The sequence below is a fragment of the Ixodes scapularis genome, unplaced genomic scaffold (genome assembly GCF_016920785.2).
Source record: "Ixodes scapularis isolate PalLabHiFi unplaced genomic scaffold, ASM1692078v2 PGA_scaffold8__174_contigs__length_109621045, whole genome shotgun sequence".
Classification (NCBI taxonomy): Eukaryota; Metazoa; Arthropoda; class Arachnida; order Ixodida; family Ixodidae; genus Ixodes; species Ixodes scapularis.
The window spans coordinates 64,347,125-64,371,074 of NW_024609883.1; the positions used below are offsets into that span (position 1 = coordinate 64,347,125).

The 23,950-nt window shown below is 45.3% G+C and overlaps 2 protein-coding genes across 4 annotated transcripts in view; one reads left to right on the top strand and one right to left on the bottom strand.

The window, feature by feature from the left end:
- Positions 1-23,950, top strand: part of LOC8029397 (POC1 centriolar protein homolog A) — a 183,498-nt gene that overhangs the window by 76,483 nt on the left and 83,065 nt on the right. The window lies entirely within an intron of this gene.
- Positions 1-23,950, bottom strand: part of LOC115316823 (protein NLRC3) — a 34,595-nt gene that overhangs the window by 2,844 nt on the left and 7,801 nt on the right. The gene's annotated exons all lie outside the window — the stretch shown is intronic.

Genomic DNA, 23,950 nt, shown 5'->3' on the forward strand with positions numbered 1-23,950 from the left:
GCGGCTGGGCTAAGCATTCTAAGGAGGGCAGTAGTCTGGCTGTATTTTCATCAAAACTTTCCTGTCGCCGAGCTATAGGCACGCTCGTTGGATAGATCAATTTGTTTTCAGGCAAGACGCACGAACAAACTTTTTCCTCAACACTCACTCATGTTTCGGCTTTCAAATCGAAGTATCTTTATTTGCTGGCCTAAGTATTATAAAAGGGTCAGAGCGGTTCGAATGTCTCTTTATCTCGACAATTTTTCTGTCGCTGTGCTATCGGCTCGCTACCATTTCATAGATGAATTTCTTTTTCAAGCGAAGTGCACAAGCAAACCTTTTTCGGAATGCTAATTGTTGTCTTGGCTTTCAAATCAAATTGTTTTTACCTGCTGAATTTAGCACTAATCAACCGAAAAGGGGCGGCGGTCCGGCTACGCCTCTGGTCTCGATGGTCTCAACAGCAGCGCAGCCATCTTGTTTGTTTACGTGACGTTGCGGAACGCAAAGAAGTCACTCGCGCTTTGAGAAATTTTCGGTGCACGAAGAGCGTGCTTGAGTGTCAGTCTCTGGTGGCACTCCTGTTCGCTTAGTGAAAGGAGTGCCAAACTCTCGCGCTCTGGAGCACGGACTTAAAGGGGCAGTGCAACGATTCTAATGTTGAAAGAATTGTCAGTTTGCATTTTTTATATTGTTTATGCAAGCCCAAGTGACCAAAAACGCGTCACCTTTCCCCGAAAAACTGCTATTCTGCTGCGTAATCTTAAAGCAAAAAACAAATTATTTGCCGATCTGCAGCCGCCTGTCGGGATTACGGGAACTAAGATGACACCGTCTCTGGGGGATTCACACAAGTCAACAAAACCTGTCCCCCACCGCTGCTACACTCGCCGTCAGCTCTTTGGCGAACCGTCCTTTGTGTCGATCGCTCACTGTGACCTTCGACGAGGCTAATCCTTTAAAAGTCGACAATCGCGGAGGAAGCAACTGGTCTCTTAAAAGAGGGGGCGCACCTCAGAGCCCCATAGAGAATACATGAGGTTTTTCACCAAATTAAAAAAATTCTCACATAATAAAGGCTGCGCGGATCTTCTTGAAAATTTCGGCTTTAAAGACATTGAGTCATCATCGAGACACTAAGCGCAACAAATGTTTCATCATAAATTTAATTATATTCTTTAAAAAATCATGAAAATGGTCAAAATTGGCTAATTCGGCACTCTTGCGTTCGGAGCGAATTTACAAAATTATATAAATTCAAACATAAGAGGTATTGCGCTTAGTGTCTTCTAAATTTATTACGGAATCGAATAATATTCAAATTATTCATGTAAGTCGATTTGTTCCGTAACTACAGCAAATATAAAGAACCAAGGTGTCGGTGCTTGTTTTCGTCGTTTTTAAGGTACCTCTCTCTCCCGTGCGGTGGCGCTCGCTGTCCACGAAATGCGAAATCGTCCGTTCGGAGATCGGCCGGATCGGCACTGTGCGAGGTGTTCTTCCGCGGCCGTATTCCGCGCCCGTATCCTGTTTCATTCTGCACGCCGAGGCGTCAGTGTGCGTGTCTCGCTTTCCTGGTTCTCGCTGGGTAGGTCTCCGTGTTTTCGCAAGTGGCAAATTCACCTTGGAGCTATGGGTCGAAGACAACCGTCCTGTGGCAAGCGGACCGCGAGGTGTTCCACGACCTCGCGGTCCGTCAACGCGTTGTGCTTGTTTCTACTTTTTTTTTTCTTTTAAAAACTGGCTTTTTTTTTTTTTGACGCAAAGTTTTATTTTATTGTTATCCTTCACACAAACGTCCTTCGGCCTTGGGGTCGTGGAAATCGGGGATGAAGCGTGCACAGAGTAGATCGTTGTTTGCCTCCTTTTTATTTTTCACGGACGTCCTGTGACCTCTGTACGGTTCGTGGTCACCGCAATCTAACGCGGGGAAAAACGGGTCGCCTGCTCTGTAGTCAGGGTATTCCTAAGGAGGGTGATAACTCGCTGTTCTTCTGGAAATTCACATATCACCCAAAAAGGTGACATGGGGAATGATTACGGTATGTTTTTTCCGGTGTTTATTTTTGAGCGAAAATCGGTGCATGTTTTTCGGTGCTTATTTTTTAATCACCAGTGTATTATGGGTTGAACGTCTTGTGATGACGCTAAAAAGCGTTGATAACCAAAGAAAAATGTGATTGGACAAGAACATTTCAAATTTCCAATTCTATTCACATATCCATTACGCTCTTCTCGTGGGAGCATCTATCCTGACGAAAAATGCCTAAGTCATTGAGCTGTGAACGCATACTCAGAGTACAATCTTTCGGCCTAGAGAGGTATTGCGCACGCTCGAACGCGTTTTACAGCCCAGTAGACGAAGTTGGTGGCACCCAGAAGGCGAGTTTCTGAATGGTCTGTAGTAGGCAAAAGAAACAAATAACAATCAACGCATATCAGCTCTTCAAGCGAAGAGGCGCGTTTCTAAGGTCAATGGTTCCGGACGGCACTAATGTTGTTGGCGTTGTCGTAAGGTGACGTCAGTTCATACGAACTGACGTCATCTTACGTGATCACGTGACACAAACACGTCATCTTACATGATCTCGTTACACGAAATGACGCCATCTTACGTGACCACGTAACGCGTCATCTTGTAAGTCAACCTCTCCCCACAGCAGCGCGCTCCGCGCTTTCCGGGCCCGTGCAGTGCTGTAGTCGAAAGTAAGCTCCCTATGGCAAGCGAAAGCTTCTGAAATCTCACAATGAGAATACTCGCAAGCGACCGTCTGTGGAAGCTTCGCACGTTGAGGTTTTTGTTGAGATCGAGCCATCGTGTTCCAGTAACTATAGTTGAAGTTATCGTTCAATAAAGCCCTAAAAAATATGAATGTAGTTGGTGTAGACATCAAGATCTAATCAAAAATGCGGTTTGACGTCGTTTAATTAACGTGTATATAGAAGTGTAGAAAAGAATGAGTTATTTGTGCATAGATGTTTAAAAAAGTGTTTATTATTCGACACAGGACTTTGGGAGAAGGATGTGTTCAGATTTTTCTTCATGAGCGCAAATATACCTGACGCAATAAATAGTGACGATTTCATCGTCCCAGTGGTGAGCAGGTGATTTCTTGCTCGAAACAATGATGCCATTTCATAAACCAAGTTCTGTGACATATGCTTTTCCAATGCCTGGTCACTATTTTGTAAACCTTTCAGTCCAAACGAATATACTTCTGTTTGTTTTTGTTAGCTTAGGAGGGGGTCACAGAGCCTATCTTTTTGTCTTCCTCTAGGACAGACGTACAGAGTTATACCGCAACACGCATCTGTGGAGCACACAGAGCTATCGCTCTCCTGTTGGCGGTACAGTAGCAGACGACACAACGCAGCTCCGTAGTCTATCGAGGGCACGGCTAGCCGCGGCCCGTAGCGCGACCGTTCAGGCTAGGGAAATGGTTTTGAAGAACCGAGAAATGGTATCTTGTGTACAATAATCACATGTCGTTAGTATACTAGTGTTCTACTTGCTAAGCCAAATAAATATTTGCAGCTTGTGAGAATATATTTGCGTGACGATTTACCGTTCACACTCCTGACGGATGTTAGCGAATCCTTCATGTTCGTGGCTCGCAGTTATCGGTACCCCCCCGGAGTGACTTCACCATATATATTTTTTTTCTTGCTTGCAGGACATCATAAAAATCACAAACACGCGAGAAAAAAAAAATCTTATGAGTACGCGTGATTTTGAGCTTCGCAGCTCTAAAGATGCCCGGTAAATGTCGTCCAGCTTGGAAAGAAACTAATCCTTTTTGTTGGAGTTTAACTATCGTATGCTGGCAGCTCGTTTACGGTCTGTTTTGTCTATACTCCGTTTCACCGTAATTTGGCAACCCTCAGTCAGAGCTGCTGTGAGGGAATCACAGTCGCGGAGCAAAGCACGTGACAGCTACTTTTAGGAGCTGTACTATGGCACCTGCAGCGCGTCTCCGACTGGTGTGTTTAGCGTCTTATGCTGGCCATACATCAAAAGTGGTCCCGAAGTGCAGCAAATGACGTCACAGAAGACGGAGTGTCACGCTGCTGCATCTCGCGATCCTGGCTGGCGAAAACCACGAGGGAACACGAGTGTCGCTGTCGTCATGGCGTCCCAACGAAAAGCAATTATACAATTTCGATGTTTTTGTAATTCGGTAATTTAAATTACTGTATACAATTTTCAAGAAAGTAAAGACATCATAACCAAATAGGAAGTTCCGTGCTAAAACATGCAGTGCGAAGTGAAGACAACTACTATCTTTTTTTTTTTTTTCTTGATGTCCACAAAAAAAAAAAGGCTATGCAGCATCGATCCTACCGTTTTTTTTTTTTTTTTTTTTTTTTTTTTTTTTTTCCGCACATTATGTGATGTCCTCTAACACGAAAGTACCGACGTAAAAGCGCTGTAGAGACGATATAAAAACAAAAATTTAAGTGAATCGAGCTTTGTAGTGGAACGGAAAAAAATAAATAATTAACGACTTTTTACGGTAAACACTTCACCTCTAAGTAGAACTTCAAAAAAGTGACGGTTACGCGCTTTCATGCCCATTTCGACAAAGTTGGTAGAACGATGTATTGCATCTTGTGAATAGACATGTGGAGCAGCATGTTTATGTTAGAGGCATTGTGTGTAATCGCTGCGCACTACCTGCCAAAAGAAGATATTATTTGGGCACAGTCTCAACCGTTTCCGTCTGTGTGTGCTACGAATACAGCAACTCTTTTCGTAGAAGAAGTGATGAGGAGATGGCGTGCCCTTGATGATACGATTGTGATTATGAAATAAAATTTTTAATCAGCCAATAATTGCGACCTGTCCGGTCGCCTGGAACCCCGACAACAACTATCGTTCTCTGGAAAGTTCATTCTAATATTTACACGTTTTGTGGAGTTCATCGAGCGAATAAGAATGTCCCAACAATGAGCTAAACCTACACGAGTTCCCGAATCCAACACGGCGCTTTTGAATTTTAGCGCCTTAGATAGTTCTGCGAACAGTGTATACTTCTGTGCAAATATTCGTCTAACAGTTTTGCAACGTTGGGAAGCATCGGAATGATTCAGAATCACTGCGGAGTTGATACTCGGGAAGATAAGACGGGCACTTGGGAGAAACGGACCGTGGCATTTGAGACAGGGGCACAACCGGGGGACAAACGTGCTACAATCGCATACCCTTCCAAGGTCATCGCTTGGGCGACCGCACGCGCGCCCAAGAAACCTTTCTTTTCTTTTTTTTAGGGGTGGTAGTGGTGGTGGGGGGGGGGGGGGGGGGGGGGAGGGGAGTGGTGTAGGCGCTGATTGTCTTCCTCCTTTGTGGCTTTTGACAGACGCACAACGAGACTGGCAGAACAAGCGCATGATTCATTTCTTTCGATGGAGGCGTTCTGATTGTGTATGCGAACATGATTTTTTCCCCTTTTAGTAGTTAGTTGTTCTTGCCTTGACTCGGGTCCCAGTGGGTGCGTTGTCGTTGTATGCCCACTATTTTTTTTTTTTTAGTTTATGGTAGTTTTTGCGCTCATGGGGTATCAAGGTAGACAAAAAGAAAAAAAAAAATGAAATAGCGCCTCGACAAAAAAAAAAACTTGTTGCGATCAGGAACGTTTTCAAAGCGATTTTAGGAGCCTGCAGTGTTACCACAGGTGCAGGATTGAGAGCGTAACCCACGCACTTGAAGAGAAGGGGAAGCTCTCGTCTTATTGGAACTCTCTTTTATGGGTTTCCACGTCGCGATTGTCCTTCAAAATCAACTGTCATTTATTTCTCGCTCGTGGCTTCCAAGTACTGGAAGCCACGACTCGAGCCACAATAGTTTTGCGAAATCAAGGTTTCGCTGAAATGGATAACTCTCACGTAAAGTTCGACGCGCAATACCTTTGCCGTATTGACTCGCGAGAGATGCCCCCAACACGGCTGAGTATGGCGGTTCTCCAGACCTAACATCTAAATTTTGTTGCCTTACCTGTTACTATTTCGCGCCCATTTTGAGCCATATCAAAATGAAAGCGCATGATGAAATAAAAATGACACTCGTTTTCCGCTCGATGGAAATTTCACGCCAGCTCGCTGTCTTTGCTGGTACCTTGAGCGTTTACCAGCAATGCGGAGAGTTAAAAAAAAACAACAAAAAAAACACGTACGATGGCATCCCTTGCACACTGATTACTTCTACAACACTGAGCCACCTCGTATCCTTTTGTTTTTCTTTCATGCTACTAATTTCTTTGTGGGCGGCATTACGGCTGTTACGACGCTAAGTCTGACTGCCATTCGAATTTGAACTTAGGCTCAGATCAGGGACGAACCAGTTTAAATCGGGAAAATATAATCAACACTGTAGCAAAGTAAATCTATCATATCGATCGGAAATACGATTTAGCACATTCCATCTGAACACATATTGTGCACAACGAATGCAATAGCGAGTCAGCGTGCAAAACGCCGCCACACTGAGCTACCATAACATGTCAGCGATTTTTGCATAGCACCGAGCACGGAAAAGAGAAAACAGTTATTCATTCACATAAACGAAGCAAATTTATTTAAAGCCCGGACACTCCGTACGTCCAATCTAGCTAAGGTTATCAATAGACTCGACCATGTCATTTGTCGAAACGGATAAAAGACGTTGGCAAAAATGATTAGACTGAATAAGTGAATCTAACGCACGTATTTTACCAACCGACGGTCGCGCGCCTTCAATACTCTTTCCAATTGTCATTGCGCACCTTGGACACACTTTGGGGAGCAATGCATATTTACATCGCCGCCCGAGGTCTCCATTGAACGTGTAGTGCTGACCCAAATAAAATGCTAACCTGACTCTTAATCGCTCACCGCAAAGGACAATTTCGAACAGGCGGTACTGTAGGTCACTTGAGATAAAAAAAGAAAAACAAGCTATAGAAACGAGCGTCGTAAAAAAGGGGACCGGCATTTTTATTCCTACCTCCGAACAGAAACGAGCGCCACCCACTGCATCACACAGCGCAGAGGCCGGACTCGGCCACCGCGCGACGCGCGTACAAACCAAGCCATTTGACCAAGCGCGCGCGAGGGAAGGAGAAACTTCCTCCGCCGGGAGAACACGGCACATTTCGGGATCTATTTCACGCAGCGGATAACGCGGGCCTTTTCACACCTCGATACTGGCGCCATCTAGAAGTTGCGCGTTCAACCACGTTTCGAGCCGCGCGCCATCTGGTGGCTGAAACGGACGAATAAATAGAGGTACCGCGCCCTCTTAAGAGGGGACCCAAGGGGAAACTACATGAACCCCCAGAGTACGTCACTCCAAAGTCGACGTGGAGAGTGGAGAGGCACTTTGACTTTCAATTTGTTTCTTTCTTTTTTTTAAATAAGAACTAGCGCTCGCAAGAAAATACGGTTTTCTGCTTTTTGTTTTATATGTGACGCGGATTAATTTCCGCAGTTAATTGGCCGAAGTCTGAAAATTGCTGCACAGCCCCTTTAACGTGCCCACTGCCGTGATTACTCTTGAAGCAACGCTAGATATGTATACGTTTTCAAACTCTCCAGGTGCCAAAACTTTTCTCTGGAGCGAGGTTGAGAAACATGGCGCTGGAAGGTGCAGAAGCGGCCAAGATGGTGCAGGCACATTAGAAAAGGTCGGAGTGGGCAGCACGTCACTATGCGACGTAATGCGGACGCTGTCCGTGGTAGCGCTGCCAACCAGCTGCCAAGGCAGAGTAACACGTCCCCTTTATGCTCGGTTCGCCCTTAAAGGAGCTGTGCAACGATTTTAACTTGAAATAATTAGCATGTTCTACCTACGACATTGTTCATCTTGTCACAAAGGACAGAAAACACACCTGCTTTCTTCAAAATGTTGCGATTCCGCCGCGTAATCGCGAGGCAAAAATTAGAATATCCCCCGACCTGCAGCCGCGAGCGGCGGCCATGAGAAACACGCGGCATGACGTCAATGGGGGCTCTTGTAGAAAGATAGCAAGTTGTGTGAATACCTGCTCGATAAAAGGTAACTTTTCTATAAATCTTGTCGTTCCTACCTAAATATAAATGCATCAAAAACCTGGTATTATCGACAAAACTTTTATTATACGGAGTTTTAGTGGCGGCATCTATCTAAGTCCACCAAACCGTCAGCTCTATCTGACTGCGAACAGCCGCCAGAAGCCGGACGGGGATGACCGGACCCGGATGAAACTTTCCTCCTTTCACCACGTTGTGCCTGCCAGCACGTGGTTGCAAGCGGATGAGTTCTCGCTGCTCACTGATGGCTCTAAAGAGAGAGCTTCACCGGAACCCCGCGCAAACCCCACTGACGTCGCAGCGCACGTGACTCGGAAGGTGGTGAAGGAGTTGAGAGGTGCCGAAAACCTCAATCTTTGTCCATTTTTAAAATAAAAACCAGGACATGCAGGCAAAAGCGGTTTTTGTTCTTTACTTCAGAAAGGTCGAGACACCAACTCCCAAATTATTTAAGCAAAGCAATAAAGCTGTTGCACAGCTCCTTTAAGCTGAGGCCAGAAGCTCAGCCCTCAGCACAAGCTCGCTGGCTTCCGCAGTGCTTTGGTTGCGCGTGCCTGCGCGTTCACGCTTGTGTTAGCAAGGGCAGAAAGCTTGAGCTGAAGGCGGAGCTTCTAGTACCAGGTTAAGGGTGAACGGAGTACAGGAGTCGCACACTCCCAATATTTTCCTCCGGCTATCCCTTAATTAACATCCTACAGGATTTCTTTTTTCGATGTGAAACAGGATGCATATGAGGTTTAGTTGAAAAAATATTTATTTGCTAAAAAAGTGTAGGAAAACCACATGCACATATCACATCAAACAGTGAACATATTCCAGTCCAGTGAACGGTCGGTTCAGATTGTTAAGCGAGCTTATTTCCTGCGTGCTTTTCTTTGTCGCCCCTAGAGTCTCTACCTTACGCAACTGGTCACCCAGACCACCAAGATAGTTCTTTCCAAGTGTGCAGAATAGCACCCAGTGGGACTAAAAGCAGATATACTTATACTACAGGGTGTTCCAAACAAAAAGTTAGTTTTCTTCACCGCAAACATAAACATTGCATCGCCGAACGCTCTTCCTCTGCCCAAAGGTAGCACTAGAGGACTGAACCAGATGCCGAATTTTCAGCCCAAACCGACATCTTATTCAAAAGTTGTGTGATTTTCTGGAAATTTCAATGGGAAAACGGTGGCAGACGGAATATGTGGAGCTCTATGGCACCAGAAACTGAGAACGGCCGAAAATGGGCCCCATTTTCCCAATCCAATTTTAACAAAATCGCTTATAACTTTTGAATAAGATAACGGTTTGGGCAGAAACTTTGGCATCTGGTTCAGACCTCTAGTGCTACCTTTGAGCGGAGAATGAGGGTTCAGCGAAGCATAGTTTATTTTTGCACTAAAAATAACCCTCAAAGTTTTTCTTTTTTTTTTGTGGGGGGGGGGTTGTGTCTGGAAAAAACCTGACGCGCTGAACAAAACCGTAGAGAAGCTGCGTGGGTGGTGTTCTATGTTTCATGTCTCTGCGACGTCTGGCTCCTTTCACAACTAAGTGCAATCGAAAACGAATTCTGCAACAGTTACTGGCAGGATTAGAACGGCAGGGAGGTTCTTCATTTGCCCCGCCTCCAGCGCGAGCCTCAAGCGTGTGCACGGCGGACCGTAATAGACGTTGGGCATTGGAAAGAAACGCCATGTAGTTCTCATCCTGTAATAGCAAGTTCGTTTCACAAGCACTGGCATCGTTCGAGTTCTCTCCCAGAATGCATCGCACTTGCAGAGTGTTGCACGGAGAACTCAACTCAAACGAACTCGCCCAATGCACCGAGTGCAGAAGACTGATGCTGCCGCCATCTATGTTGTAGAAAGAGTACCGACCTCAAACCTAACCTAGCGCCTCTGTTCAGAGTGATGGATGGGAATGCGAGAGTGCAGTCACTACCAACGGTTTTTTACAAACTTTGAACGCTGCAACCTGTAGTTTATAGTTGTGATGACTTCAAGCAACTCGGCTGCCGTAGAAATAGTTACAGACTGTATCGGTTATAAAGCTAGCTGAGCGTGGGCGAGCTAGGAGAAGACGACGAAATAAAGGTGACGGAAAAGCAGCCGCCGGCACGTAAGCGTTCTGAATCAAAGTGTCCTCTTGATTTGTGCCTATTAACCACGATACATGGTGTCAGAAGTGGTTGAGTAGTTCCTCTTCAGTGAAACGAACCGCAGCCATGGTCGAACTACCGCTGCCGGCAGGATTAAGGCTATCGGAGGACACAGCGGAGAATTGGAAGCGCTTCAAACAGCGCATCGAACTCTACTTCCGAGCAACAGAGACAAAGGAGGCGAGATCGAAGCAGCAGAAGGCAGCTATATTTCTCCATGTGGCTGGCCAGGAGGCCATTGACATCTATAACACGTTCAATTTGGCAGAATCTGAGAAAGATGACTATGAACTGATCGTGAATAGATTCGAGGACTACTGCCTTCCAAAAAGCAACGAAACCTTTGAGCGCTATGTCTTTCGAACACGACAGCAGACGGAAGGTGAGAGTTTCGAACTGTTTTTTCGAGACTTGCAACTAAAGTCGAAGTTTTGCAACTTCGGAGTGTTAGTTGAGTCGATGCTTCGAGATCAGATTGTGTACGGCATACAGAACAAAAAACTCAGAGAAGCTGCTGAGGGAAAAAGACTTAACACTTGAGAAAGCCGTCGACTTCTGCAAATCTGCGGAAATTTCAGAGCGCCAAAACAAGACCTGGGAAACTCCAGATACACTTGTGGAGCCAGTGACTAGAAGGGACAGAAATTCTCCCGGAAGACGCAAGTGTCAATACTGCAGCTCTATGCATGAGCCGAGAAAATGTCCAGCATTTGGAAAATCATGCAACAAGTGTGGAAGAAAAAACTACTTTGCGGTAGCCTGCAAAGGCAAGAAGATGAGCGTCGACAACGTTCACGAACGAGAGCTTAGCCAAGATGAAGAAGCCGATACCTTTGAGATTCTATCAGTTGATGGTCGCAAAGTAAAGCATGAGCATGACTGGACTGTGATGGCGAAGATAGGAGGCCGCGACGTTCACCTAAAGGTGGACACCGGAGCGCAAACAAATCTTCTACCTCTCAGCGTTTTTAAGAAACTTCAAGTTTCGACGCAACCAGTACCAAGCTCCACAACACTGCGAAGCTATGGAGGAGGAAAACTACAGCATGTGGGCAAAGTCTGCCTCTCTGTAGCGCTCAAATCCAAGATTGAAAACGTGGACTTCTTCATCGTGAAGAAGGGCAAGCAAGCGCTGCTGGGGCTTCAGAGCTGTGAGGCCTTTGGATTGGTTCACCGCATAGACAGCCTCGAGGAAACAAATTGCCTGCGACACCAAGTGATCTCTGAGTTCCCAGACGTGTTCCAGGGCATCGGACGCACCAAGAACGAGTATCACATGGTTCTCAAGGATGATTGCCATCCTGTGGTTCAGCCAGCACGTCGAGTGTCGCATGCTCTCCGCGAGCCTCTGAAAGACGAACTGGACCGCATGACCACTAGTGGCATCATCGCCAAAGTCCAAGAACCAACAGACTGGGTAAGCCCTCTTACGATAGTTGCAAAGAAAAATGGAAAAATTCGTGTGTGCATGGATCCAAAGCACGTGAACATGAGCTTGAAACGAGAACATTTTCAACTTCCCCGCAGAGAGGACATTGAGGCTGAGTTGGCAGGTGCAAAGTATTTTACAAGGCTTGACGCTAACAACGGATTCCTCCAGATACCGCTTGATGACAGCACCTCGCGGATTTGTATGTTTGCAACGCCATTTGGGCGCTACCGATACCTAAGATTGCCTTTTGGAATTTCCTCTGCGCCTGAAGTTTTTCAGAGAGAAATGACTCAAATTTTTGAAGGATTACCTGGAGTACGAGTTTATATAGATGATGTACTCATTTGGGGCGGTACTCGTGAGGAACATGACCTAAGACTGAGGAAAGCCTTGCAAGCAGCTAAAAAGGGTGGCCTCACACTAAACCTCCATAAGTGCCAGTTTGCTTTAGAAGAAATTTGTTACTTGGGCGACAACATTAGCGCTAAAGGGATCACGCCAGACCCTGAACTAGTCAAGTGCATTGTAAGCATGCCACTACGAACAAACAGAAAAGAAGTGCAGCGTCTCTTGGGGGCGGTCAACTACTTCGGGAAGTTCATTCCTAACTTGTCAGAGAAGACTACATCCTTGCGTAGCTTAAACAAACAAGATTCACTTTTTGAGTGGAGTAGACAGCATACGCATGAATGGAAGATGCTGCAGGGAATGTTAACAAAAGCCCCGATATTGGCCATTTTTGACGCTGGGAAGAAAACGAAGGTCTCTACAGATGCATCGAAAGGAGCCTTAGGTGCCGCCTTGTTCCAAATGCATGGTCAAGATTGGCGCCCTGTAGCCTACGCGTCGAGAGTGTTGACTGATAGCGAATGCCGCTACTCTCAAATTGAAAAAGAAGCTCTGGGAATTGTATACGGATGTGAAAAGTTTCATGACTTTATCTACGGACGGCACATTACTGCCGAAACAGATCACAGCCCATTGATTTCCATAGCCAAAAAGTGCATCGGAGATATGCCACCACGTTTGCAACGCCGGTTTTTGAGGTTAATGCGATATGATTTGGAGCTAGAGTTCCTGCCAGGAAAAGCACTGGTTCTTGCTGATACGTTGTCTCGAATACAGGTTTCAACGACAAAGGAAGGCTCAAGCGATGATGTGGAGCTTCATGCAGCAACTGTCCTGTCTACGCTGGTCAGTGACAAAACAATGGCACTGCTACTTGCAGAGACAGAAAAAGACAAGGAACTTCAAGAAGTTGTCAGCAAGCTGACTAATAACACTCCACTTCAAGGCGAGTTTAAACCTTTTAAAGACGAACTGTCTGTTGTAAAGGGTGTCCTGATGAAGGGAGCTAAAGTCGTAATCCCGCGGGTCCTCAGAGCAGAGATGCTGAAACGCCTGCACAGCGGTCACCTTGGTATCAACAAATGCAAAGCACGAGCCAGACAGTTAATGTTTTGGCCGGGAATGAATACACATATTACAGCGATGATCGACCGATGTGCAACCTGCAAGCAATATGCCTATCGCCAGCAGGAGGAGCCTCTTCTGTTACGAGAGACGCCACTCCAACCTTGGGCGCGAATTGGTGCAGACCTGTGCATGTATGCTGGAAAATCATACCTGGTTCTCTACGATGCTTACTCAAACTTTCCCAAGGTCGCCGAACTACGAGATACTACATCAAAGACTGTGATCGACGTCATGGCAAGCATGTTTTCTCGTCATGGACTTCCTCTCGAGGTTTGTACAGACGGCGGTCCACAGTTCATAGCTAGAGATTTTACCGAGTTTGCAGCAAAATACGACTTCAAACATGTGATGTCTAGTCCGCGCTTTCCAAGGTCTAATGGACTCGCAGAGAAAGGTGTGCAAATAGTGAAAAGACTGCTAAAAAAATGTGCACATTCTGGCCAAGACTTCTGGTTAGGGTTACTAACCTACAGGGCCACACCACTAGAGTGCGGATCAGCTCCAGCAGAGTTATTAATGAGAAGGAAGACGCGTACACTCCTGCCAGATTTCGTGTCTGAACCAGCTAGACCCGTGTTTAAACACAAACAAGACAGAAAAAGAGGTCGAGCACTTTCCCAGTTAGAAGAAGGAGATGCTGTACGAGTTCGAGACGATAAAGATAAAGGTTGGTCAGCGAAAGCACAAGTGACCTGTGACAACGGCCCAAGATCGTACAAGATACAAACTGAGAAGGGTACACACATACGGCGGTACCGCCAACACCTACTGAAGACATCGGAGGAATTCAATCCTTATGATGAGTTAGAGTCTGAGGCATACGACACCGCAGACGAAGATGCAGAAAGCCCTGAGGCTCGAGTGCCAACGTTCGCTGTCTCCAGCCCAGATACATCAAGTCCCGGTAGAAGCCAGCAGGATAATAGCACAAGCACAAGTCAGCTGGATAATAGAAATCAAGCTTGCCTACAAGGAAGTCTGCCTCTGATCACTCCTCGGCAGTCTACCCGTGAGGTTCGTGTACCTAGGAGGTTAACGTATGATGAGAACTTTAATCAAGTATGCAAGTGAAGTGCAAACTGCAAAGAACATGATTTGAAGTCTACAAACGACATTACAGTGTATATATTTGTACATATTTTGAGTAATCTCTATATTTTATTTGTATTTGTATAGTGTATATATTGTAAGTAATTTTCTGTTTAACTTTTAAAGAAGAGAAGGTGTATCGGTTATAAAGCTAGCTGAGCGTGGGCGAGCTAGGAGAAGACGACGAAATAAAGGTGACGGAAAAGCAGCCGCCGGCACGTAAGCGTTCTGAAGCAAAGTGTCCTCTTGATTTGTGCCTATTAACCACGATACACAGACAGCGTAAATTTCCGCACTCAGGTTTCTACAAAGCAGAATGGTTGCGATCTTTTAATTTTTATAACCGTTTACACCGAAGAAAACTGATGATGCTGTCCGAGCAGAAGCTTGATCCGTTTGAGCATGGTATTATGCGTCAACCACTGAAAGGGTACGGCTTAAAAGTAGTCTGGTGGAATATCGAGCAAACCTTTTTGTGGGACTTTCAATTTCGATCGTCCTTGCAGGTGGATCAGATATTCGCCTTGGTGAGGATGTCGAGAACGAGAGCTTTCTCGAACAAAATACGACGGGGCAAGTTAGCTGATCGACGTAGGTAAATGTTAAACATGATGATGTTGCCCAAGCCTTGGGTAACGTTACTATGTTTAGCTTGCTTTGATGCTTACCTGGCAGTCAGAGGTTTCTGCTGGGGGAGTTTTGTCGACAAGTGTTCAATTTTTCACCCGCACACGGATGGTGATAAACATCTCGGGGGCCGCTGATGCGTTTGTTCTGAGAATTTTTTGACACACTGGTATATTTCAGCGGCTGTACGGCAACAGAGCGACTTAAAACCTGCAAATAAAGCACGGGTTGTCAATTGCTTTCTTCATGAAATAGCAGACGCTCACAATTCAAGCTCACGTTTGATTCTGTTGCCCGCGGGACGCGATTTCTATCGGAAAACCTACTCTTTTTCCTTTCGGTTCCGCGAAACATCGTGGCAGACGAACCCTTGTCGTCTGCTCCCGCTCCTCGCCGGCATCGCCGGAGCGACGCATGACGGGATTGCATTTTGGCGCACGCCCGATTTTCCCGGTGCAGCGAGTGCATGCACGCGTGGGGTGCCGCCGCTGAAACGAACTCGTTTTACGCCTCGAGTGGGCACGCGTGGACACGAGTGCCGTGAAACGAACTCGCTATTAGTGACTACTTTTAAAATGAAAGCATATAGTGTTCTTGACGTCCGGGAAGTTGGAGCGGTTTCTTTGACGGCCGGTTATAACCATTTCCCCCAAGTAACGAAACCCCAAGGGAGAAAAAACTCTAGCCAGACTTAAAACGTTACCTTGATGTCGACGCGGTGAAGTGCGTAGTAACGAAGTTCGAGATATTGCTTTTCGCGCTGACGATACACACTACCGGCTTTTACCTGCTCTCGGAACTCGACGACTTATCAACTCACTCGAGTCATTCTTTATCACCGTATCACGAAAGGGTCGATGAGTAATACGCGTCTTTCCGCCCACCGGTTCGGGTTGCCTTAACTGGCGCAACTCGCACATGTTGAAAGATTTGTCCCACCATCACCATGGTAACTTTTTATTGTTACCTTTTGTTTTTTAATCCGTGGCTACATTCATGTAGACCGTGTAGACATAGCACTCCGCGCGCACACATGCCTCTAGTTCTATGCGTCTTCCAGTCGCTACATTTTTGGCGGCGCTAACGTCTCTTACGACATGAGTAGGAGCGACTTCTCCTCCCCTTTCGTGTTTCTCTCTCGCCTTTGCGCGTCGACGGTGGCCCCGCCTGGATCGCTTGAATCTAGCAGACGCCCCCGCTTGAATGCAATGGGGCGGAAGGTTGTTTTCGTTAGTTTTCGTTTTTCGCGATTGCATTTCTGTTGCGAGTTCTACAGTTTTTAATGTGTAATTGACTACAGGGCGTTTTCAGTTAAGATCGAACAACCATGTCCGATGACCATTTTTCAATTTGTTGAAAAACAAATATTTTGCAGGCCCAGAAAAATAAAAACAATCATTGCCTTGTAAAAACAAAAAAAAAAAAATTGTGTTTGCGAAAAAAAAATTGTAAGCACGCTTTCAGACACGTGCGCTTTTTGCGAATGGAGCGTTTTTGGCATTTCGGGCGGCTTCAAGAAAACAAAAAAGTTTTGGTTACGGGTCTATAAATATTTACTGACAAGTTAGGCACAGGAAGGATTCACAAAAAGTATTAATCACCGAGTATAAGGGTTGTTATTTTGAGAAACAAAATCGTAAACACGGCACGTTGCGCAATACCGAACTGTATTAAAGACTTTTTTTTTTTTTTGCTCTGCATCTACAAAAGCTAAGGTCAAACTTTGTTAGTGTCTTGCCGTTTACACAGTGATATGGTTCGTCTTTGCGTGAAATATTGTTGGTCTGACTAGCGGGAGAAACTTACAAGAAATGCTCACACGGGCATGCATCGTTTTGAAAACCGTTAAAAAAGGGGACCATCTTTAATATTCTTTAAACTCCGAAATTAACGTTTATATGTACTAACAGAGTCTGCAAAAACATAATGCAATATTTGTGTGACTTTTAAGTTATAAAGTGAGAAATATGGTCAAATTGACGCTAACGCGGTTGCCATAAATGGGACGTGCCCATACTCGTTCTTCACAATTTCATTATTATTAAAAAGTGTAAAAATGCTACGGGGTGGCCAGGGAAAGAAATATTGACAGCACAGAGGTGGAGGTAATTTTGAAGGGAAAATCCCTAATACATTTTTGTGCAACCGACACAAAACTGCCCATGGGCCGAAGCGATTGAGAGGCGTCGCTCTGCAATATGCTTTGCAGTGCCTGTTTCAACAGCCGGGGTGTAGCATCTTCGTCTACGCGACGTAAAGCAAGCAACCGGAGCGACTTTGCAAACAGCTAGGGGGCTATGTTCGACAAGTGTTTCGTTTCTCCTCAGAAGAAACGGAAGTGATGGAACTGAAGATATCACGTCTGATTGGTTAGAGGCTCAAATGACAAAAGTTCCCTATGCTCATCAAATGTTTAGTTTCTCCTAAAAAAAACAAAAAAACGGAAGTGACGATATTGCACATCCGATTGGTTAGAGCCTCAAATGACGAAAGTTTCCTCTTTCGTCCTTTGAGCCTCTAGCTAGTCAGACGTAATATCGTCAGTACCGTCACATCTGTTTCATTAAAAAAAAAACGAAACATTTGTTGAACATAGCCCCCCAGATCAGCCTACAACCTTGGCGGTAACATGATATAGGAGGTAGGGCGTGGCAGAACCTGAACCTGCGCCGCCTGTGAGCGCTAATAGATCCGCCACCGTGGAGGGCCGCAGAACGCATAGAAAATAAAGATACTTATAAAAAACGAAAAAGGAATTCTGTTCGATTGAGATTGTCTGTAGTGGGCATTTTCAGATAGGATCGAAGGACCATGGCCGGTCGACTTTTTTTTTTTTTACCAAAATATATATTTTACTTGCTGTGCAACCGCAAAAATGTATTCAATTTTTTTTTTTTTTTTTTGCGGGAAAATATAAATTTTTTTTGAGGAACAAAAATCACAAAGTTGCTGTCGGTGTACGAACATGTTTTTGCGGCTTGTGTGAAACCGTCCCTTTGGATATTTCGAAAAGAAAAAGTGTTGTCACCTTAGGTTTTATATTTTTTGTGCAGAAACTGTACACAGAATAAAAGGTGGTAAGCATGTATTATCGATTATGAAGCAATTCAGTGTTTTATAGATCCAAATCTTAAAAGACTGGACATTAAATTTTTTTTTTTTTACATGACTAGGCCGCGCTTGTTAAATAATCGCATAAGTTGTCATTGAAATTGAAAACGATAACCTTTCTAAGAAAAGAAAAATATACTGAAATTTAGACAGGTTACCAATTTTGCGGTAATTGAAAAATCAGTTTAAAATGAAGGCCATCTTAATTTTTCTCCTACTTTTCACAGATCAAGGCTCATCATTTGTCCTATCAAGCCCTTCAAAAATATATTGAAGTTTATTTATTTTTTTTTTAGACTGCTAAATTGTTGTCACGGAAGTAGAGAAGGATAGGACATTGCCGATTTCAAACAAGGACAAGAAAAGGGTCGAAAATGTATGAAGACTGTGAAGAGAAAGGAATTTAAGAGGATTTTGTGAAAAAGCGAGAATTCATATGAAAGATTACAGGTGCGTTGCATCCTTGCAACTTACCTGTAATTGCACGTGCATTCTTTCTGCCGGATGCTGACCTGAGTCGGTCACGGCGCTCTCCTGGCACTCCGGGGAGGAACATTTTTTTCCCATTTTGCGTGATGCGATCACTGTTTGTTTCTTCTCAGTGGCACCGCTAACTCGCGACTTCGATCTGCTTTTCGCAGCCAAAGAAGACTTTACTTTTAAAGATATATCTTTTCTGCATCTACTGTCCTTGCTAAAACAGCTGTAGTTGTGAAGTGCCGGACCGCGTACACTGCCAGAAGTGACAAGACTGAATTCCTCACACAACAGAAGCAGAGCCCCACTCTTTGCTTTCATGTGCATGAACGCTTTGTCGTCAGCTTTCGGGTAATGGATTAGTTTTACGTACGGCAGTTTAGTGTTCAGTGGGGCAACCATCTCTGATGCCGACTTGATCATCGACGTGGTGGGCCGTTGGAGATTAACGTTGCCTGGTGTTTGACACAACCCCCGACTCTATCGCAAACACTCATGCCATGTGCAGTTGCGGAAGAAATACACTTCGCTAACGTGTACTTGTTGCTCTGCAGCTACTGTAGTTGGTACTTGTTCTTAAAGTGGCTTGCTGCAAAATCACTGACATAGGTCACATGAGCACTTTTGTAAAAACAATGTTAACTTCAATGCACATCCAACCCACACAGACATTATAAATTGATTTATAGCTCAAATATTCATCCACGAAATAAGAAGCCTGGTAGATTTAGTATAACAACAGCTGTATAGGTCAACATCGCCATTTTCAAAAGAATGCAGTTTTAGGAAGTTTTTGGCTCCAAAGACTCAAGTCCCCCCCCTTATTAAGGGACGGCCTATGTTAAAGGGAGCCCGCCAACCCGCTTTACAGCTAGGGGAGCGGCCTCGGAACCATGAACTCGAAATAAAAATGTAATATATAAATTTATGCTCTTTAAGTGATACAACAAATTAAATATTTCTAAGTAGCAATTAAAGAATTAATTCTGAATGGAAATGTGATGGAATACACGGGAAATGTATACTCATGCTAGCAGTTCCAGTCATTACGCGTTCCATTGAACGTGTCCATTTTAGAATTACGACCACTTGGGTTACAACACGATGGCTTACGCAAAATACACCATCGAGCTGAGAAGCCCATATGTTATCATACTCGCTTCCAAGCATTGGAGCGTGTCTCTCGGAGTGCCTGTCCGGCGGTGTTGGCCGTTTATTTTCAGAAGTCTCGAAGGGACGCACCTTATACTAGAGTTAGCCTTTATGATGCTGCCGCCACTGGTTTCTCGTATAGCAAAGCAAACAACCGCAACCATAACAAACTAGGTAATGACCTTCGAAGCAATATTCTACCAGTTCTTAGCGTTCATTGCCCGAAATCTCGGCCCCATCACGGCGGCTGCAATGCCCCGCCGATTCGAGTTTTTCCGAGAAGGCCAAACTCGTGGAAAGACGACAAACCTTTTTCAACTGGATTTGCGGGCGTTTGCTATAATGTGACGACTGCACAGAGGTTGCACAGTTGGGGGAGACACATATTTGCAACTGCTCAAACAGAACCTTTACTGCTACGTCATCCCGCTTCCCTCTTCCGACGTAGTTGGCAAGGCCCGAGGGGTGCCCAAGGGTGTGCAAAGGACGCTTTTGGCTTTTTGCCTTGTGAATAGGTGAGCGGCGTTTGGAAACTTCCGTTTCACTGTTGATAAACGACGACAATGAGCTGCAAGTCTGTGCAAGCATAAGTCTGAAGACCTCCAGACTGTAGTTTTCAGAACCATGCTAAGACAGGCTTGCTGCAGGGCCGTACCGAGGGGGAGGGTTTTGGGGTTCGAACCCCCCCCCCCCCCCCCCTTCACTGTCGGCTGGGGAAGGAAGGAGCGATGGGGCGCATTTGATAGAGGCCCGGGGTGGCCTCCATTTCGCTAAAGTCACTGGATCGGGAGATCCCGTGAGGGACCCGCTGAAGTTCCAGCGATGCTGTTAGGGGTGCACGTGTGCCTGTATATACAACGCAGCACTCCTTACTATTACTGCTAACCAGAGGCACGTGAATTCCAGCACGTCTTCACCGCACCCCGAAAACTGCAACGCACCCGGCCCACGACCGTTCTTCTCGGAACCACTCCGATAGCGCCCTCCGGTTTTCCCCTCTCGTCCAAGTGCCAGGGTGCCATCCCCCTCGGCAGAAGATGCCCGGGCGCCTCGCTCCCCCATCCTCATACCACGGTCTGTTCCATCGCACAGTGGACCATAGCGGATGCTAGAGATCGTCTTCGCCGATCGAGGGCTGAGAAAGAATCACATGACCTTGAGCTTCGCATAGCACACCGCAGAGGGTAAGGTGACACTCGGAGCTGGATTGGCTGGGATGGCTCATAGCGCTCTCTGCAGTCCATTATAAGGTGACACAAAGGAAATGTTTGCTTGAGCAATAAACACATACGTTTGAGGGAAGCTCGTATCGGTTCTCTGTTCGTTGATCCAACTTCCCAGAACACCGCGAGCGTGCGACGCCCCAGGGGCTTTGGGGGGCCTGTATGGGGTGTTTCGCGCGGTGAAAAGAGGATGGAAAGAGAACGAAATTCGTTCCGAGCTGTGTCTGTAGTCGAAGGGGTTCCGAGTGTCACCGGACCCTGCGGAGGATGCGCGGGGCTGCGGTTAGGGAGCTGGGTCAAGTATGGCTGTATATATTTTTCTTGTTCTCTTACTCCCAGTTCCCTCTCACCCAAGTCATGCTTATTGGGGCGGAGTTTGGGCCAATAAATAAATTTTGTCGTAAGCTGGAAGTAAGCTTTGAAACAATTCACTCCCGCTGTGATGGTGCATGTGAAACATTTCGTTGCTCGCTATTGTTAATTATAGGTCGATTACAAGCTTCTGTTTTTAAAAAAAGTAAATACAAAAAAACAGCCATTCAAGATGGCCACCATGTTCCAGAAAACCCCCCCAAAGAAATTTTCTATGTACGGCCCTCGGCTTGCAGATCATTGTCATTGTTTTTCAACAGCTAAATATAATTTCCTAGGAACCGGAAGTTGACAAACGCCGCTCGCCTATTGTAGATTCCCTCAAATCTGGATGCGTTCAAGCATTTGCCACCGAGCGTAGGCAACACCACCCAGATACCCTGTACCTTTGGTGGGGACTGTCACATGCTTAAACTCCGTCGATCTGAGTGACTCAAAGGGGCGTGTGCACTTTGTCGAGTTACGGCGAAACGAAGTATAGCCCACTGCCCTGACCAGAAACAAGGAAGGACATGAGACTGATCGTGGTTTTTGGCTGATGTCTGGCACGTAAGGACGCCGCTCATTCGCATTTGAAACGGCGGGACCCCTCGCATATCCTCGGCGTCTCCGTTTTGGCCTCGTGTGCAGGGCTGCCAGGTAGTTTCTAGCTCAAAGCGCCAAATGCCAGACGGTGTAGCCCAAAAGTAGTCAAATGCAAGAGATTTATGTAGCCCAAAAGTAGCCATATTCTGCAAAACCCAAAATATTGTGCGCTGAAATGTGCGAGTTCAATTCGAAGGCACTGCGTCTGTATATCTGGGGTTTAAGAGCAGCTTGCAAGATGTACGACATCTTGAAATGTATTGAACGCTTTATTTCAAGAGCAACAGTACAACAAATTTTCCACAGGCGTTTTTACAGTCACATAGTTATGAAGCACTCGCTTGTGCCCGGCTTACTCGCCTCATACATGATTTCCGTATACGGGCAGAAACCTCGGAGTGTAGAGTGAATAAATAAGTGATACTATGAAGTGTATCATTGAATGGTTTGTGGGAGCAAATTACTGGTCTTGGAGAAAAGGAGCCAATCGGTGAGGAAGTCGTTCTTTACCTCAAGAAAGTTCCCGATTTTCACCAAAGATCGCTTCAGAGTAAGGGTCCACAACTTAAAAAAGATGCGGGCCAAAAAATTTTTATTGGGGAAAGGTGTGGGTTTTCAATCTCTGGCAGACAGATTTTCAATATCTGGCATCATCGCACTGGATGCCGCTTTGAGCACATCTTGCCATGCAGCATTGGGTAAGGTACACCTAAAAGGTACTTCAAGTAAAGTACAAAGTAAATGATATGTGATGTACTTTAAGTAAAGTTGTAAGTACACTGGGTGCAATGTACTTGAAGTACTGTAATTACAATGTACTTTAAAAGTAAAGTACAAGTATTTTAACACAATATTTCATGATGTTTTTTATTCCCCTATACAGTGATCTTTAACTGGTATGCATTGCCCAGGGGTAATCAGGTGTGCATGACTTTTTTTCAAAAACAGCAGCAAATATTTGATAAAGTCAAGTGGCCACAGAGTAGTTATCTTCAGGAATGGAGCCAAATTTAGAAGTCCCCCTTCTGACTTTGGCGCCGCTTCCACTGGATTGTGGCACCGAAGGGGGTACTAGGAGAGAGCATGACGTCAGCTCCGTAGCTTCTGCAAGCAATCCTCTCACAAAGGAGTGTCCTCTCTTTAATGAAAAAAACAGTGAGTGTGCAAGCGAGCTGGTGATAACTAATCATAATGTGACACCCGAGATTGGGGTGCGAAAAAAGGAACTTTCAGCTCGAAGAAAAAGACAAAAGAGAATGTCCCAAACCATTGTGACGTTCTCCTCTGTTGTCTTTTTCTTCAACTTGTAAGTTTAATTCTTCCGCACCACAGTTTCAGGTGCTAGATTATGATTAATTTTTCTCTTATGATATTTTAAACCTCCTCGCTTACGCTGATCAACTGAGAAGTTGCGAGAGTTCAAAAAGCTACCGGAAAGCCGCCCCCAGAACAGGCGGAGTGATGCCTCGTCTGCTCACGTTTCTGGTAAGAGTGGAATATTCCTCCCAGTATTTCTTCAGAGTTGACAAAGCACCATTTTGTGATACAAAGTTAACAAAACCAAATTTCGGAAATGTACTTTGAAGTCGGGAATTGTACTTTCCTCGGAAAGTACCCAAAAAAAATACTTCAAGTAAAGTACAAGTACATACTCGGAGAATGTACTTCAAGTAAAGTACAAGTTTCCTAAACCTACTTGAAGTAGTACTTTAAGTACAATGTACTTGAAGTACTTCCCAACATTGTTGCCGTGTCATGTCCGCAGGCCGCATGCGGCCCATAGGCCTCATGTTGTGCACCCCTGCTTTAGAGCATCCCGTACAGCCAAAAATACTGTCTCCCTAGAAAAAGTAAAGAATGCATGGGCATCAATCGTATTCGGAAAGCGTGTTCCTCTTTGGCAGGGATAGAACGGAAAACATTCTTCGGCAAAGAACACCTAAAACGTACAAGCCACAAGAAAGTAGAAGCCTCCTGGACAAGTGAAATGCAATGTCTGTGTGCGCTGGTTTTTTTTCTTTTTCTTTCTGACAGTAGATTAGTTGTTGATAAGTGATTTAAAGCACTCAGTTTGGGGTTGTTAATTGAAGCTGATAGGAGGTGTTGCCATTATTTCTTACTGTGATATTTTCCCAGCAATGCAGTCACGCCTTGCCACATATATACAAGTATTTCGCTGTGGTGAGTGACTGCCGTTCCTCTCCCACTTTTTTATTCCTTGACCTAAACAAAATGACACAA